We start from the raw sequence: 13,969 nt of genomic DNA, 5'->3' as shown, positions 1-13,969 counted from the left end.
GGTCATTCTGAGTTATGTAGACCAAGTTATGGTCATTTTACTATTGCTGGGGAAAATGTATCAAAATTGGTCACTTTAGGTCACTTTAGGTCAATTTTTGTTCGGCCAGTTTTTGGACCCAAATTTGTGCAAGCTGTTTGACTTGTTTATGGTCATATCTGGGCTTTGGTGTCTTCATAAGACTTGTAGATATGGGTCTTAACTATTCATGGTCAAAATTTCAGATCAATTGGACCTGTTTTGAGTGAGTTATGGCCTAAACACTAACTGCTGCCCAAATGGTCAATTTTCAGGCCTTATTTGCACTTAATCCGGATTTGGTCATTTTTCAAGCTACCTTGCAAGCATAATTTTGGCAAGCTTCCTTCATGAAAGTTGGCACATTTTGTGCCTAGTTTTACCTCCAATTAGTCTCATACCGATTGGAGCTACACACTTAAGGTTCTAGGCCCAAAACACAAACTCCCCTATTGCATTTTATTCATACTCATCAAAGATCACCTTTAACCCTTACCAAACTTCACCTTTATGCCATTTCTGGTTTGTACCCTAACCTAAACATATTTCACAACATTTTATTGATCATTTTGGCAGCTTACAATCACATTCAACATACACCATTAAGTGCAGAATTTGTCAAATTCCATTACAACAATTTAACTACCTATTCATGCTCATTTACATGTCCAACTTCACACCATCACACATATACCCAAACTGTCATCACAACTAACACAATTCAACATTAATATTCCATCATCCAAACATGAAATAACATTCTTATGTTTCACCCAACCAGGCTGCCAATTCATGCATTACATTCCATTCATTCCCAAGCTTCAAATTTCAAATACACATCCACATATACTAAGTATACATCACCCAAATAATTTCCTACACACATATACATTTAATCAATCCTTTAATCTACCATTTAGAACTAAGAATAAGCTGTCCTCAAAGTGTTTCCATGGCTGCCAAAAGTACACATCCCCTTTAAACATCAAACCTCAAAAATTTCTCCATAAATCAAGTACCCATAACATCCTTACAAACTTTAATGAAGCACTAACCAAAAACTCAAACTTACTACTTTGGAAACTCTTCAAAATCTCTCCAAAACTTGGTCTTCTTGCTGCCAATCTACTGCCCAAGATATGTAGAGCAACTTTAATGAAGACAACTTGTGAAGATCATGGCTTGAAGGTGGTGTTTTTGCCCTTGCATGGTGGACACCATGGATGCTTCCATGGAAGAGAATTTCGGCTGGAATTTTAAGAAGTGAGGAAGAAGGTGATTTGCTGTCCAAATAAATAGATAATGGTCCACTTTGATGGGTGAGTGGAGCACTAACCTTAATCTAATATTAATTTAATCTTAACTTTCATTTTCCCACCTTTAACTCTCCATTTTTGCTATTTACATTAGGTACCACTAATTTATTTTTTTATGACATTTTCCAAGTGTAATATCATTTATTTTTAATGGACATTTAGGTCAAAAGACAACTCAGGATGTCAAATGACCACAATGCCCCTGTTCGGGTTGCATTCCTGATTTTTCGGTAACACCGGGTTTTGTCCATTTTTCGATTTATCACTTTTCTTTGTACTAATTAATTAATTTTTATTTGATATTTCTAATGGTATTGTACTTCAATTGATGTCTCTTTATGTCCTAAAAATATTTTTCAGGGTTCCTCGCGGTCCAGGGCTAGTCAACTGTCCACGCCGTGACTTCCCGGTGCGATCACCCATCGCTAGGGTTCTCGGCTCGCTTAACTTGGTTACATTTCTTTGCTATTATTTTTCCTTTATTTTTCTTGTATTTTCTTTTCTTGTATTTCATTATTTTATCTCTCCTCACTCATATCGAAGTGTAGTTCTAGGCATCCTAGCTGTCCGGACAGCACTGATCACCGGAACAGTAGAACGCATTACCGAACATAGGGGTGTTATAATTCTCCCCCCCTTAAATAAATTTCGTCCGCGAAATTTTACCCAATAGCCATCTTACAATAGTCATACGTTTATTTTCTCCTTTCTATATGATTGTATAATCTTCTTTCTCTCAAATTTGTATAAGAATTTTAATAATCTAATACAATATTTAATTTGTTTGTATAATACCAATATTCTCTTACTATTGTGCTGTCTAATATTTCATTTCATGTTCCTTCTTGGATGACCCTTTGAGGTCATGTTAGAATGATTTATCTAGTTATTGGTCCTCTGACCATTCTAGTCAATAGTCTTCCTCACATTCGTAACATTTCTTTGTTATATCTGAACCAACTGTTCAAATTTTTACTTCCCCAATTCTTTTTGTCTATTAATATTTTATAACTTACTTTCTTTTGTATTAAACTATAACCTTTCGATATTCTAACTTTTGAGTTTTAACTCCCTAAGTAGGATTTTCAAACTTATTTCCAACAATTAAATTCTGTTCTGGCATAACTATACCAAAACATATGCCGTTGGCAACTATTCTCATCTTGGTGTACTATCAAGTAGTACGTAGCTCTACACAATAATCTCAAGTCAGTACTGTAATCTACAGCTTACAGTATAAACATCAAGAACATTACATAGTTACTACGATACATCCCAATAGATCAAACTTTCCTATCTTTTATCCTTTTCGAATTCACTAATATCCCGAACTTATTATGATTACAATATCCATTAACAATTACTAACAGTAACATCCTTGCCCTCATCTAGAGCAATTCTATTACTGTAACTTAATTTTACGTCCTCTTGCCTTACATTAAGTAGGCTTGCCATTTAACTTTATAATTTATGGTGTGTTAGAAAATACTTTTCGCCAATAAACTCTTTCAAAACTAATTTCACTTATTATCACAATCCTTATCTTAAAGGACTAATCACTAATACATCAAAATTTATTCCCCTGTAAAGAAATAACAATAGAACATATAGTTCTAATAATAACATAAAAGTATGCAAACTCCAAGTCAAACAATACATATATATATATATCTTAGTTACTAATTGAGAAAGTACCAGCAACAATGTCAAAAGTCTCAGCCTCTTCTCCCTGTCGTATAGCGTATACTCCAGCTGAAGCATCACCTTGTTCTGGTGGATTCATAGTACTCTGACTTCTAGGTGTACTACCCCTACCTCTATCTCTGCCTCTACTAACTGATGGTGAACTCTTTGGGGTAGAAACTTGGGTTGATCCCTTTGGTGTAGTAAATGATCCAGAACGACATGGATTTATACAATCCCTAGCAAAATGACCTGTCTCTCCACAATTAAAACATGCTCCTACGGCTCTATAACATACCCCACTATGTAGTTTACCACAAGTTTCACAAAGTCGATCTGACAGCGCATTTCTGGGTTTCTGTTGAGTTTGCTGATCGGATCGAGGTGGTTTCTGTCTAGAAGATCTATCTCTACCGGACTTCTTACTACCTCTGTTGTATCCCCCAAAGTTTTTCCTCTTTCCAGTAGGACCACTAGAACTCTGTTCTACTAACTTTCCCTCTTTTTCTATCTTCTCTGATTTCTTTTTCTTAGGAGCCGCTTCATATTCAATTCTTTCTAATTATAGTGCTTGAGAAATAAGTTCAGAGAAGTTGTTATGTTTGAATCTGACCACTTGTAATCTGATACTAGGCTTTAAGCCGGTTTCAAACCTCTTACATCTCTCCCTACTGGTAGAAAGTAGACTTACTGCATAATGGCTTAGGCGGGAAAATTCCCTTTCATATTCAGCCACCGATCTACTCCCCTGTTTCAGACTTAGGAACTCTTATAGCTTCTGGTCTACATAAGCATCGGGGACATATTTTTGTCTAAATTCCCTGAGAAAGTCATTCCATGTTAGCACTGCAGGTTCTACCAAATTGTGGGGAATGTTTTTCCACTAGTCATAAGCATCCCCCTGTAGCAAAGATACTGAGTATTCAAATCTGAGCTCCTCCGTGCAATGCAATTTCTTGAATACCCTATCCATCCTCTCTAACCATTGTTCTGCCTCTAGAGGATCTACTGTCCCCTTGAATTCTGTAGCCCCATATTTCATCAATTTGTCATACTGTCTAGTAGAAGACTGTGGTTGTACCACTGGTGTCTGTATTAGGACTTGAGTAGGCACATTACCAGCCATTTGTTGTAACATTGCAACCATCTGCTGAGCGAACTGAGCAGGAAACTGCGGTACTGCAGGGGCTGGTGCTGCTGAACCACTGACATTGTGTATGGCTGGGGCATCCCCTTGCACCTCAGCCTATATAGATTGATCGACTAAATAATCACCCTCTTCCATGGTCAATGCGAGGATCTTAGATCTCCTAAATAAATAACACAAGGAGATTTCCTCCCATTAGTGCATATTTATAATGTAATGTACTGTATGTATCAAACAATGACATTGAGCAGTTGTACTATGAAGAAAGAATATTCAAATAACATGTGAAAACAGAATTTAAAAACTAACTCTGATACCACTTAAACATGTCACACACTACCCCTCTGTAAGATATAACATGATCCCGTAGTATACCTAATGAATTACCAACTTCGTCTACTGATAACCCATTAAATACACTACAAGGGATTTTAAAACTTTTCTTACTTCTTTTTATAGTGGTGAGCACTATTTACAGGTGTTAAAAACCTTTTTGAACTAAAGTAAAACAGCTAACACACTTGGACTATTAATAATTTCTGTAAAAATTTTAGCAGAGTGCCATCTATATTTTGGACAAAACAGTAATTCAAAAACCTGTAAAAAGCACTTCCATATTTTTCTCAATCTCAAACTCCAACATAATTTAACACAATATGTTTTTCAACTCAAATCCACAATAATTTTTCAAAGATTGAGATAAAAGAAATACAGTATAAATTTTACAAGCCAAAATAACTCATAATTTACTTTACAACTTCAATGTACAATTTTAATTTACAACTGCTCAAAACCAAGAACAATATATACATACAGTGAACATACATTACAGTACAAAATGCAAAATGTGGTATACTCAATATACCCGATGATCTCTCAGTCTAGTACTAGCAGCCTAGTCTGCTGCCTTGTCAGTCTGTCTACCTGCGATAGCAATGAAAAGCTATCGCTGAGTAAAATTTACTCAGTGGTCACAATAACAATTTGAAATGCGATACATAAATCTTTTATTGACAATTCAAAAATCAAATAGTTCACAATTCCATTTCACAATTTACAAAGTTCATATAACATAAATTTGATCAAATAACTGAGTAACACAGTTTTGCCAATCAATAACACAATTTGGTCAAATAACTGAATATCACGGTTTTGCCAATCCATAACACAATTTGATCAAATAACTGAATAATATAGTTTTACCAATCAATAACACCATTTGATCAAATAACTGAATAATACAATTTTGCCAATCAATAACACCATTTGATCAAATAATTGAATAACACGGTTTTGCCAATCCATAACACAATTTGATCAAATAACTGAATAATAAAGTTTTGCCAATCAATAACACCATTTGATCAAATAACTGAATAATACAGTTTTGCCAATCAATAACACCATTTGATCAAATAACTGAAGAATACAGTGTTGCTAATCAATATCACAATTTAGTCCATGACACAATTTTTTTCGCATATGCCGTGTTGTACACCACGACAAGACACACTCACCCCAATAATCGAAATCAATGAGGGAGGAAGCTAGCTGTGTAATGAGTACTCATCCACACTCACCTCAGACTGGCAAGTCAAAGAGGGAGAAACATAATCACACTCACCCCTGACTGATAGGTCAAAGAGGGAGGAATATATCACACTCACCCCATAAATGGAGGAGAAACATAGTAACAGTGTCATGCCAAGTGTGAATCAAAATAATTTCAAATCATAATATTTCATACAAACCATAAATCACATTTAATCTCAAAATTTCCATTTGCAAAGTTGGCAACACAATAAGTTCCAAATAATATTCCCAAAACCAAAGCAATCAAAACTTATTCATAACTCATTTCTCCACATAAATTTGCTAGCAAAAGTAGTGAATATAAAAGTATTGTGCACGGACACAATTTAAAACTATAACATATAAATAATCATAATTTATTTCAATTGAAAATTTTAAAAGAAATAACTATTGTGCACAAACACAATTTAAAACAATAACATATAAATAATCGTAATTTATTTCAATTGAAAAATTCAAAAGAAATACTTATTGTGCACAAACCTCTGATAACTGCCTCCTGGCCTTCACTCAGTGTTTCCTTCCCTTTCCCTAAGTCTTTGCTAACTAAGAAACACAATTCGAGGTGTTTCAGTACTCATTTAAATTGTCTCTGACGATAATGCTTGATAATTAATTCACTGAATTCTATTATTTGCTTAATCACCTAATATGTTGACCCTCAATGCATTCTAAGTAAATTAGGTTTTAATGTTACTAATATGTCACATTCGATAGTCTTTTAGGGTTGGTACATGTTACCAAATTCATTTTCTTGTATCTTGCATTTTCTTGCAATTTGCTAGATTCCGGGATACTAGTTTGACCTAGCCGGACGACCTAGTTCCCTTGGTTTTCGGGTTTTGGTCAAAACTACAAACTTGTAGATCTATGTCTTATTGCACGCGGGGCAAAATTTCAGGTCATTCTGATTTATGTAGGCCAAGTTATGGTCATTTTACTATTGCTGGTGAAAATGCATCAAAATTGGTCAGTTTAGGTCACTTTAGGTCAATTTTGGTTCGGCCAGTTTTTGGACCCGAACTTGTGCAAGCTGTTTGACTTACTTATGGTCATTTTTTGGCTTTGGTGTCTTCATAAGACTTGTAGATATGGGTCTTAGCTATTCATGGTCAAAATTTCAGGTCAATTGAACCTGTTTTGAGTGAGTTATGGCCTAAACACTAACTGCTGCCCAAATAGTCAATTTTCAGGCCTTATTTGCACTTAATCTGGATTTGGTCGTTTTTCAAGCTACCTTGCAAGCAGAATTTTGGCAAGCTTCGTTCATGAAAGTTGGCACATTTTGTGCCTAGTTTCACCTCCAATTAGTCTCATACCAATTGGAGCTACACACTTAAGGTTCTAGGCCCAAAACACAAACTGCCCTATTGCATTTTTTTCATACTCATCAAAGATCACCTTTAACCCTTACCAAACTTCACCTTTATGCCATTTCTGGTTTGTACCCTAACCTAAACATATTTCACAACATTTTATTGATCATTTTGGCAGCTTACAATCACATTCAACATACACCATTAAGTGCAGAATTTGTCAAATTCCATTACAATAATTTAACTACCTATTCATGCTCATTTACATGTCCAACTTCACACCATCACACATATACCCAAACTGCCATCACAACTAACACAATTCAACATTAATATTCCATCATCCAAACATGAAATAACATCCTTATGGTTCACCCAACCAGGCTGCCAATTCATGCATTACATTCCATTCATTCCCAAGCTTCAAATTTCAAATACACATCCACATATACTAAGTATACATCACCCAAATAATTTCCTACACACATATATATTTAATCAATCCTTTAATCTACCATTTAGAAGCAAGAATAAGCTATCCTCAAAGTGTTTCCATGGCTGCCAAAAGTACACATCCCCTTTAAACATCAAACCTCAAAAATTTCTCCATAAATCAAGTACCCATAACATCCTTACAAACTTTAATGAAGCACTAACCAAAAACTCAAACTTACTACTTTGGAAACTCTTCAAACTCTCTCCAAAACTTGGTATTCTTGCTTCCAATCTACTGCCCAAGCTATGTAGAGCAACTTTAATGAAGACAACTTGTGAAGATCATGGCTTGAAGGTGGTGTTTTTGCCCTTGCATGGTGGACACCATGGATGCTTCCATGGAAGAGAATTTCGGCTGGAATTTTAAGAAGTGAGGAAGAAGGTGATCTGCTGTCCAAAAAAAGAGATAATGGTCCACTTTGATGGGTGAGTGGAGCACTAACCTTAATCTAATATTAATTTAATCTTAACTTTCATTTTCCCACCTTTAACTCTCCATTTTTGCTATTTACATTAGGTACCACTAATTTATTTTTTATGACATTTTCCAAGTGTAATATCATTTATTTTCAATGGACATTTAGGTCAAAAGACAACTCGGGATGTCAAATGACCACAATGCCCCTGTTCGGGTTGCATTCCCGATTTTTCGGTAACACCGGGTTTTGTCCGTTTTTCAATTTCTCACTTTTCTTTGTACTAATTAATTAATTTTTCTTTGATATTTCTAATGGTATTGCACTTCAATTGATGTCTCTTTAAGTCCTAAAAATATTTTTCAGGGTTTCCCGCGGTCCAGGGCTAGTCAACGGTCCACGCCGTGACTTCCCGGTGCGGTCACCCATCGCTAGGGTTCTCGGTTCGCTTAACTTGGTTATATTTCTTTGCTATTATTTTTCCTTCATTTTTCTTGTATTTTCTTTTCTTGTATTTCATTATTTTATGTCTCCTCACTCATATCAAAGTGTAGTTCTAGGCATCCTAGCTGTCCGGACAACACTGGTCACCAGAACAGTAGAACGCACTACCAAACATAGGGGTGTTACAGTATTGATCTTGTGTCATTTTTTTTTTCAAATGGGAAAATAGACGGAATCTCCCCTGCTTTATTAACATTTGGCGTATTTTACTATTCACCTATTAAAAATAATTTCCTGTTTTAAAACATCTCATATCAATATTTCAATATCTCAAGTACTTATCCATTTAATGTCATCAATCACTCATATAACATTTCTTATAAAATACATTTCATTTCATTAATAAAATTCATGTACATAGTTTATAATTTATTGTACAAGCCCAAAATATGATTACAAGCTTCCTTATAAACAATGAACAAAAATGAATATACAACAAGTGACCAAGGGCCCTACCAATATACACTGCTGAGGTAACTCTCACTCTAGTGCAGATCTACTCAAAATCTCAATCTGGATGCTACTAGTCAGTCTCTCTAGTACCTACGCATGGAAAACCAACGCGCTAAGTGATATGCTTAGTGGTGTACAAAATAAAATAAAAATAAACTAAATAAATACAAACAACTAATTTATGTGTGTAGTGTTATATATAAAAAAAATGTATATTTATCAATTATAGGTCACTAAGTATTTTTGATGCTCTGTAGGAGTGTTCTAATTCATTGGGATTTTTATCTGTTCATATGTTACTGTTACTGTATTTTTGCTTTTCTTGGGCTTCTAAATACAGTCTTTTTAGTTCATTTCAATGCCCAAGTAACCTATAACGGATTGTTAGGACTAGATACACAGGAGTATACTAGTTAAACACCCTATGTGTTTACCAAGTTGATAAGTTAAACACCCTATGTGTCTACCAAGTTGATAAGTGTATAATTTATTAATTTTACTCCCATCACATTTAATGTTTCTAGTGTGTTTTTATGCATAGTTCAGTTGATTAAAGTATATTATCATTTAGGCATATTTTTAGATAGTTGGAATAATTGTATTAAATGGAGAAATTTTTAGCATTTGACCTTTGTTGCATTTTTCAGGTGTTTCTAAAGTTGTGGGTCTCCAAATTAAGTTTTGTTTAATCCATTGAAAGACTAAGATAGAGCACTACAAATGATAAAGAGGTACCAAAGCCCAAATCAATCTCCAAGGTTGACAAAATGAGCTATGGATCTATTGCAAAAGCCCAGACTTGATATGTCACGACTAGTTTCAGTATTTATTTTATATTTGGAGTTTTAGATGTCCAAATGAAGCAAGCCCAAGCCCAATTGAACCTTAAGAGCCACTTCTACAACTTCTATGAAGGGCTGGAAGCGAGATGAGGCCGTTTTAATTGTCAAAAATGGCAATGAAATCGTCATTATGGGCTAGACCGTCCGTCAGAACTAGTCTCGATTTTTGGGTAATAACTTGGGCTGAAGACCTTGGATTTGGGAAAATGAGTATCCGTTGGAAAGCTAAGAAATAGGGCAACAACTTTCTTGAAGAAGGCAGAGGCAGATTCGAAAGGGAAGTGATTGAAAAATGACAGTGATTGCAGAGCTGCGAATCTATCTCTTTTAAATTTCAAAACTTTTCCAAGTTTGGCTCCTATCTTTGGCATTAGGTTTTTTATCATAAAGACATCTTTGGGCAGCAGCCAAAATACATCAATCAAACCTTCAACATGCCTCTACACCTTCATTCTCCATTCACATCCATATTTTTAGATTTCTTTATTTTATTTTTCTGTAAGCCATGAACATGAGTGGCTAATTTCTTAATTCAGTTCAAGGGATTCAAGTTCTTTTACATGATTTGTGAGATTAGGTTCTTAATTTAATTTATGTCTTTTGAATATCTATTATTTTCTGATTTCTTTGTCTTTGATCTATTGTATGATTTGCTAAAAAGGCCTATTAGTTAATTGTTTGATGTGATCAATTGCTAATTCATCTTCATAATCCATAATTATTGTGTAAGATTGAACATGAGTAGCAATTAGGTTTTATTAATTATGATCCCAGTTTTTGATAATAACCTAAGGAAACAATAGGGTGAATTAAATAATTTATACTTCATAAATTGTTATTCAGCTTAACTACTTCCTATTCTTAAAGCACTTATTAATTTGATGAGGATTGCTTAATATCAATTCAGTTAATAATTAGAGTCAACAAGAGTGCTGGGCTCAAATTGATGAGTATAGGAAAGTTAGGGATTTTACCTCACTATTTGGTAAATCTATGTTAAGTATTCAATAAGAGATAATTGTATTTCTTTTGTCTATGATCAAATTAATACATTGGAATGCGAATTACCTTGTACTGAAGTTTGTTTAATTTGAGAGTTTTATATTTAATTTTAGTTCTTAATTTCGGATTTTTAATTTCTTCTTTGGACTGTGAATTACCCCCCAACCTTTATTTCTTTTTCCATTATACAAGTGCACGAAATTTAATAATTCAGTCTCTAGGGTTCGATCTGGATTTACCACTTACTACAGAAAATATTTTATAACTGGTAATTTCAGTTAATTTAATTTATGATGGATTCGACAGCTACACACAAGTATACATCATGTCATGTCAGGTATAAGGCCAGCGGGCAGGCATAAAGTCAGAAATCATGTTAGGCATACAAGCCAGTAATCATATCATATCAGGCATAAAGCCAGAAAAATAATCATATCAAATATATGTTGTCTATCAATGATCATTCATATAAGCAGTACTGCAATCTGTGGTCCATAATTGGTAAACCAATCGATCCAACCTCTACACATAAGTCTAGGCATACATTGGGCAATTTAGTGTCATTATGATATTTTATGAACTATTCATAAGTACTATTCATTAGCATATCATGGTAATGTAACACCCTTATGTTCGGTAGTGCGTTCTACAGTTCCAGTGACCAGTGTTGTCCGAACAGCTAGGATGCCTAGAACTGCACTTCGATATGAGTGAGGAGACATAAAATAATGAAATACAAGAAAATAAAATACAAGAAAAATAAAGGAAAAATAATAGCAAAGAAATGTAACCAAGTTAAGCGAGCCGAGAACCCTAGCGATGGGTGGCCACACCGGGAAGTCACGGCGTGGACTGTTGACTAGCCCTGGACCGCAGGGAACCCTGGAAAATATTTTTAGGACTTAAATAGAAACCTATAGTATAAATACCATTAGAAATATCAAAGAAAAATTAATTAATTAGTACAAAGAAAAGTGAGAAATCGAGAAAACGGACAAAACCCGGTGTTACCGAAAAATGGGGAATGCAACCCGAACAGGGGCATTTTGGTCATTTGACATCCCAAGTTGTCTTTTGACCTAAATGTCCATTAAAAATACATGATATTATACTTGGAAAATATAATGAAAAATTAAATTAGTGGTACATAATGTAAATAGCAAACATGGGGAGTTAATTGTGGGAATAAGGAAAGTTAAGGTTAAACTAATAGTAAATAATGGTTAGTGCTCTACTAACTTAGAATTGTGGGACACTTAAGAGCTAAAATGGGCAGAAATGAGTTCATCTTCAACCTCCTCTCAAACCAGCCAAATTTATCCTCCATGGGACTCCATGGCCACACCTTGAAGTCCTCTATGCATCCATGATCCAAGCTTCTAATGGTTATGGTTTCTTCATTAAAAGTGATCACCATACCTTGGGCAGTAGATAGGCAGCAAGAAGACCAAGTTTTGGAGAGGTTTTGAAGAATTTCCAAAGTGGTAAGTTTGTATTTTTGGGTTATTGCTTCATTAAAGTTAGTAGGAATGTTATGGGTACTTGAATTGTGGAAAGAATTTTGAGGTTTGATGTTTAAAGGCTGAGCTGTATTTTTGGCAGCCATGGAAACTCCTTGAGGACAGTTTATTCTTGCTTGTAAATGGTAGATTAAAGGATTGATTAAATGTATATTGTGTAGGAAATTATTTGGGTGATGTATATTTAGTATATATGAATGTGTATTGAAATTTGAAGCTTGGAAATTAATGGAATGTAAATGTACCATTGCGGCAGTTTGTTGACTCTTGAAGAATGCTGGAATTCATGCTTGGTTTATGGTATATTAATGTTGAATTATGTTGGATGTTAGGGCAGTTTGAGTGTATATATGATGGTGTGAAGTTGGACATGAAAAAAGTGTTATGGTTAGGTGATTGAATTGTTGTAAATTGAGTTGAAAAATTCTGCACTTTATGGTGTATGTTGAATGTAATTGTAAGATGCCAAAATGACCTATAATGTGTTATGAATTATGTTTAGGTTATGATACAACCAGAATTGACTTGAATATTGAGTTTGGTAAGTGTTAGGAGTGATCCTTGATGTGTATGAAAGAAATATAATAAGGCAGTTAGTGTTTTGGCTATAACTCACTCAAAACAGGTCCAATTGACCTGAAATTTTAACCATGAATAGTTAAGACCTATATCTACAAGTCTTATGAAGACACCAAAGCCCAGAAATGACCATAAGCAAGTCAAATAGCTTGCAAAAGTTCGGGTCCAAAAACTGGCCGAACCTAAAATGACCTAAAATGACCTAAAGTGACCAATTTTGATGCAATTTGACCAGCAATAGTAAAATGACCATAACATGGTCTACATAACTCAGAAAGACCTGAAATTTTGCACCGCGTGCAATAAGACATAGATCTACAAGTTTGTAGTTTTGACCGAAACCCAAAAACTGAGAGAACTAGGTCGTCCGGCTAGGTCAAACTAGTATCCCGGAATCCAGCAAATTGCAAGAAAATGCAAGATACATGGAAATGAATTTGGTAACATGTACCAACCCTAAAAGACTATTGAATGTGACATATTACTAACATTAAAACCGAATTTACCTAGAACGCATCGAGGGTCGACATATTAGGTTGACTAAGGAAATAATAGAATTCGATAAATTAATTATTGAACCTTATTCTTAGAGACAGTTTAAATGAGTACTGAAACACTTCAAATTGTGTTTCTCAGTTAGCAAAGACTCAGGGAAGGGGAAGGAAACACTGAGTCAGAGCCAAGAGACAATTATTAGAGGTTTGTGCACAACTAGTTTTTAACTAATTTTGTTTGAATATTTCATATGATTAAATGATATATTTTTCTTATGTATTATGTTTAACAAGCATTGGATTTAATTCAATGATTATTGAAAATTGTTATAGTATGTATGAATTTAGCTTTGTGAAATGGTATTTCCACAAGTATTAAGCATTGTTATGGATTGAATAAATTATGTTTTGGAAAATTGTGATAGAACATATTTTGAATTGTGATGGTAATTTTCATGGAAAAATGTAAATTTATGATTTGAATTATGATGAGCATAAAAATTATTGGATATTGGAATTGAATTTGAATCGAATTATATTGTGATTTATGCTCACTAAAAGGATTGTGATATTGTTTTATATCTCACTATA

Source organism: Hevea brasiliensis, chromosome 13, assembly GCF_030052815.1.
Source record: "Hevea brasiliensis isolate MT/VB/25A 57/8 chromosome 13, ASM3005281v1, whole genome shotgun sequence".
Classification (NCBI taxonomy): Eukaryota; Viridiplantae; Streptophyta; class Magnoliopsida; order Malpighiales; family Euphorbiaceae; genus Hevea; species Hevea brasiliensis.
Note: the sequence above shows the minus strand (reverse complement) of the source record.